The 6,298-nt window shown below is 38.6% G+C and overlaps 1 protein-coding gene across 2 annotated transcripts in view; it reads left to right on the forward strand.

Annotated features, from left to right (window-relative positions):
• The window catches only part of Slc16a1 (solute carrier family 16 member 1), a 30,292-nt gene that overhangs the window by 8,926 nt on the left and 15,068 nt on the right, over nt 1–6,298 (forward strand). The window lies entirely within an intron of this gene.

Consider the following 6,298-nt stretch of genomic DNA (forward strand, 5'->3'; position numbering starts at 1 on the left):
TCTAATATTTAAAATGTATATTCTCAGGGGCCAGCCAAATAGCTCAGCGGATTAAAGTGCCTGCAAACAAGCTCAGGGGCCGGGGGTTCAATCCCCAGGCCTGCAGTGCCAGCCCCGCCCCTGGGGCACACTGAGAGGGTGATTGAGACTAAGCATATTGGTGTGCGCCTGTAATCCCAGCACTTGGGAGGCTGCAAACAGGAGAATCACTAGGAGTCCAATCTAGTAGTGAGACCCTGAACACCCTGTAGACCATTCCCTAAGATACAGAAAAAAATAAAATTAAATTTATATTCTGAAGCAATAATGCCAACATCTGATACATCTTTATTTTTTTTGATATATCTTTAGTGTATATGAAGAGCTAGGCATGGTGGCTTAGTACTCAGAAGGCTGAGGCAGAGGATTGCCATGAGTTTGAGGCCCCTTGGGCTACATAGTGAGTTTAAGACCAGCCTAAACTACATAGTGAGACCCTGTCTGAAAACAAACACACAAAATACATGTGAGTGACATAGAAAAGATAAAATGACAGGTAAATTTTATTTCCTATTCATGCATATTTGCTGCTTTGTATTTTTGTTATAAAGTAGTATGTGTACATTTGAACAAGTCAAACAACATAGGCGTATGCAAAGAAGATAATCTTTTCTACCTTTTCAGCCTCCAGGAACATAACATTTTATTGTATTTATTTTATTTTTTATTTATTTTGTATTTTAGGGAAGAGTCTACAGGGTGGGTGTTGAGGGTCTCACTACTAGATCGGACTTGTAGTGATCTGCCTGTTTACTGCCTGCCAAGTGCTGGGATTACAGGTGTGCACCACCACGCCCTGTCTCAGGGTGCCCTGGGGGCAGTGCTGACATGGCAGCCCTGAGGATCGAACCCCCTGCCCCTGCTTGCAGGTGCTTTCATCCACTGAGCTACTTGGCCGGCCCTACTTAACATTTTATTTTATTTTATTTGGTGGTACCAGGGATCAAATTCAGGATCTTGTACTTGCCAGGCAAGCACTTATTCCACTGAGCTATCTCCCCGGCCCACATTTTAAAAGGTTTCCTTTTTTTTTTTTGGCTGGCTCAGGCTGCCTTAAGGGTAGGTCTGGTGTGCCATGTGGTGCTGGGCATTGAACTGTGGCCCCCTGCGCCTGACTTTGCCCAGGCAGGCGCCTTAAACAACTAAGCTAACTGACAAGCCTCCAACATAACATTTTATGTATACTCACCAGCCATGATTACTTAGATCCCCTGAAATTTAAGCTTCATGAGGGCTGGAATCATTTCTGTCTTAGCACTTGTACTTCAGGCACTCAAATTCTGTTGAAATTTTGATTTGTTTTGAGACAGAGTCTTGCTGTGTAGTCCAGGCTGTCCTGTAACTTGCTATGTAATCTAGCCTGACCTCAAACTCGGCAATTCTCCTGCCTCAGACTTCGTGCTGGGCTTACAGGTTATGCCACCATGCCTGGCCTCAAATTCTGTTAAAAGAAATTGAGCAAGTTTGTGTATTCTTGGCATACTTAATAAAATTGATCATATAGTTCTTTCATACATGATTTTAAAAATCTTAATTATAGAAATAGATGCAGTTTGTTCCCTTTTTTTGCGCAACTGGGGATTGAACTCAGGCTCTTATGCTTGCCAGGGAAGTGCTTATTCCACTGAGCCATCTCCCCGGCCCAAAAGTTTGTTTATTTTATTTTTTTGGTGGAACTGGGGATTGAACTCAAGCCCTTGCACTTATCAGGGAAGCACATATTCCACTGAGCCATCTCCCTGGCAATAGATGCAGTTTGTTAATTGAAATATTGACCCACTCTGTTAGTTGACAAAGTACACACTGTATGTAGGATGCCTTCCTTGCCCAGATGCTGGGAGTCAAAGCCAGGGCTTTGTGCCTATTAGGCAAGCACTCTACCATCAAGCTATTCACCCAGCCCCTTCATTCTTTTGGGATTGAACTCGGTCAGGCACTTGCACCTGCCAGGCAAGTGCTTATTCTACTGAGCCATCTCCCCAGGCCCAAAATCTTAATTACATTTATAAAAACTAACCCTTGTTTGGAGTTGTAGGGCTCATAAAGAAATTGATGTCTTAGTTTTAAATGGCCAAGAAATGCAGTGTGCCATTTGGAGGTGGTCACTGAAATGATTAGAGAAACTTACTTTCCACTGTGTATGATCCATTTAATTAAATATTAATTCAGGTTGCAAATAGCCAAGATTTTTCATTTACTTATCACTTAATGAAATTCACTTTCCTAGCTTTCTTCAAAGTACAGCACATAAAGGGCTGGCCAGATAGCTTAGCAGACTAAAGCGCCTGGTTAGGCAGAGCGCAGTGGTGGGAGCTGGGGATCCCAGGTGTGCAGACACAACGAGACCTTGAGACAGACTGGGCGTGGTGGTGCGCATATATAATCCCAGCACTTGGGAGGCAGAAAACAAAAGAATCACTGTAAGTCCAATCTATGTAGTGAGACCTTGTACACCCTGTAGACCCTGTCCTAAATTCAGAAAAAAAATACAGCAAATGATCAGGGGCAATAGTTGCTACTGGATGTCCCACAAGAAAACTTAGCTCATCAAACAAGCCAGAAGTTTTTATTATGCATGTCATTTGGTGATAGCACTAAATTCCATTCTCTGGAAAGCATTCTGAAGGCTATTTTTATGTCCATAGGTCTCCATGTTACTTGCAACTTTTTTTTTTTTTTTTTTTGTATTGGCGCGGAGACCGCTGTGCTAGGTTGCCGCCTTTTTTTGTGTGTTGGGAGTTGAACTCAGGACCTTGAGCTTGCAAGGCAAGCCAGCCCTTGCAATTTTTGTGTTTGTGCCCTTTCCAAAACTTTTAGTGTTGAGGCTTTGCCCAGTTGAGCAAATTTAGCTAGACTCTGAAGTTCCTCTAGAGAAAATCATCAGAAAGGTAGTCAGTTGTCATGCTTGAGCAATTTATCATGAAACTACAGTGGATAAAGAGAGGTATCAGAAAGGCTGGACATGAAGAGGTATTAATTGGTCATGCCAGAGGAATACACTTAGCCTCCAATACTTCCTTCTTATTTTAGATAGTGAAAGGTCCTTGAGATCTAAAACACACACTCTACTCCTGTCACATGACTTATTCACTGGAAACAGAGCAGGCCTTTTCTAGATCACAGTAGAAATTAGGACAGTTACAAATGTTCGGCTGTATCTGTCTTGTGGTGCTATGGATGCTCCTGATAAGTACACATTGTGAGCTTTCTTATTGGGAAAAAACTTCAGCAAATGCCTAGTTTGGGATAGAAAGCACTAAGAAAAATATATGTGGTATTTAGAACTATGAGGAAATGTGTGAAGAATGAAAATTTTTTTCAAATGTTAAACTGTAGAGAATAAATAATAAGTGAAGGAACTCTTAGAAGGAAATTGTTTTTGTCTCAAATTATTATTACATGAAATTATTACATGTTCTTTTTAATTAATATTTTTGATATCTTAAAATTATTTCAAATGAGGCTATATATAACATTATATAATTGGGCCCTTAGAATCCTCCTTGTAACTAATTATTGGGAATTTTAGGGGCCGGGGAGCTGGCTCAGTAGAATAAGCGCTTTCCTGGCAAGCACAAGGGTCTGAGTTCAATCCCCGGTTCCGCCAAAAAAAATGTGGACAATGTAAGTATGCAGCTCTATGTTAACTTTTTATATTGTTAATTGTAAGCCCTGTGCTGCATAATATATCTCCAGAACTAATTTATAGTTAGTTACTGAAACTATGTACCCTTTGACCAGCTTCTCTGTTTTCCCCCTCAGTTCACTTCTAGTGATCACCATCATTCTCTTTGCTTCTATGACTATTTTAAGATTCCATGTGTATGTAAAATCATGCCCATGTTCTTCAGGTCCACCAATATTGTCACAAATGGCAGGATTGATTTTCTTCTGTCTTAAAATGTAAAATACAAAGCATGAAAATGCAGCTATCTCTGAGATTAGATTTCAGAAGTATGACTGTTGGGTCAGATGGTAATTGTATTTTTAAGATTTTTAGGAATCTCCAATTTTTTTCCTTAATGGGGACTCCAATTTATATTCTCACAAACAATATATGAAATGTCCCCCTTTTGGCGTACGGTCTCAGTGAGTTGCCCAGGCTGAATTTAAACTTGATATCCTTCTGCCTCAGCCTCACTAGGTGCAAGGATTATAATAAGCATATGCCTCCACACCTGCCTCATCTTCTATTTATTGGTGGAATAAATTGGTGTGATCCCGTAGACATATAAACTCATTCCATAGGGGTTGTTAACTAAACTATTGATATTTTTAGGGAGCATGAAAGTGAGTTAAAGGCAAAAATCAACTTATATGTCTTCTGAAGAACAGATTTAAAATCTTAAAGCAGTCTGTTTAGCAAGTTGTTCATTTCTCTTAGAATATTGATAGTGTGTTTTACTTATAATTGATTAGGATTTCCTTTGATTGGAGAGCCACGTGGATAATTGAAGGTTTGCAGACAGAGATTTATATTTTCTGCCCTAAGCATAAACCCCAACTCTTTATTTTGAGATAGGGTTTCGCTAAGCTGTCCAAGCTGGATTCCAAATTGCTATATTTTTCCCTCAGGTTCCCAGAGTGCTGGGATTACAGGTCTACACCACCATGCCTGGCCTTTTTAAGATTCTTTATATGCAGTTTGATCAGAATTATGGATTTCATACTTAGCAAGTATTTGATTCATTGGGTTCACTGGTTATTTTTCTGTTATTTTGGTTTTTCACTGTATTTAGATTAATAGTGGAAAAGAAGATGATATTTCCTGGTCTTTGAATCTTGAAGGTTACCTAGGTAGAAAACAGTCTCGAAGTTAGGTTGAGGTCAGCTACAAGGAGGAGGTTAGCTTTCTAGCACTAGTAGTTTCAGCAAGTCCTCTATCTAATTTGAATATTTCTGTGTGATTTGAAACCTAAAACTGATTTACACTTACAGTAATAAGGTGTTTTTTAAAGATTATTGATTTTAGATATACTTTGCCTCTTTTACATTACAGACATTGAGAAAATGATAGTAGCTTTAGTTTACATTTATTAAAGACAGTTTCCTTGATCGTAACCAAAAGATTGAGAAGTGATTGTTGAAGACAGTAGAGGGAACATGAGTACTGTTTCCAAGAAGAGCTTCTGTAGTGGTGCTTTTCAAGTTCTTCTGGATGGCCATATGTGAGAGGTGGGTGGTATGGACCTCAACTTTAGTTATCCACATTACTTTGCTAGCATTAATTCATGATAGTTGTAGAAAAGATTTCAGGAAGATGTTGCTTCTTACCAGTATCATTACCAAGAAAAATTAGGGATATTGTTTCCTATTATCCTTGGCAAAGCAAACTGGTGCACTTCTCTCATTACCTTATCACTCTTGATCTATTATTTTTAGGCAATAATAGCTAATCTGAGAAAGACTACTGTACACACTGTAAGGATTACAAGTTTGAACTTTTAGTGAACTTAAGCCTACAAAGGGAGGACAAAAGGAAAAAACAATTTCTCTGAATACTGGGCAAATGGCCTATTCTAATAATACTTTTTTTTTTTTTTTCCTTACCAGGGATTAACTCTGGACCTTGAGCTTCCCAGGCAGGGGTTTATGCAGCTGAGCTATCTCCTGGCCCTAATTTATTTTTTGAATGACTTCTTCTGTTTGTAGCTGAAATTTAGCAGCTTAAAAGGAAATAATAATGCTTAATAATATTATTGACTTCTTCTGTTCTTATATTTACAGTCAGAGCTTTTAACAGGAACAGCCAGTTGTTGGGTGGTGGCAGAACTATTGATTCTGTTTTTGGTTTTTGAACTGTTCTTCTTTCCAAAATTAGTCTTGATATTCTTATTTCTAAGACTTCTGAATATTCTTAAACCTTACTAAAGTTATTAATCTAATTACAACAGTGGAATGAGGCATTAACTTGATGAGGCAAGTCTTAGTGACTAAAAATTAGAACTGCTTTAATTGGGACAAATCATAGCTGGCAGCTGGAAGCTCAAAGTTTAATCACGTCCAGCATATTAGTTGTTCCAGTCAAGGCTTGATGTGTTAAACAGCTCCACCGCCAGTGTGGATTATTGTGTATGTGTATTATTTGTATTCTTTGAAAAATTTTAAGTTCTCTTTTTTATGCTTCAAACAGTCCTATATAACAAAATATTAGACTCCAGGCTGTTTCCGAGGACAGAATTGAGATGTTAAATAGGTTTTTATTATATTCAGTCCAATAGGAAGTTTAGGAAAGCTTAACTTGGAGGGTTTTTTTTTT

This window comes from Octodon degus, unplaced genomic scaffold (genome assembly GCF_000260255.1).
Source record: "Octodon degus isolate 3935 unplaced genomic scaffold, OctDeg1.0 scaffold00140, whole genome shotgun sequence".
Taxonomy (NCBI): domain Eukaryota; kingdom Metazoa; phylum Chordata; class Mammalia; order Rodentia; family Octodontidae; genus Octodon; species Octodon degus.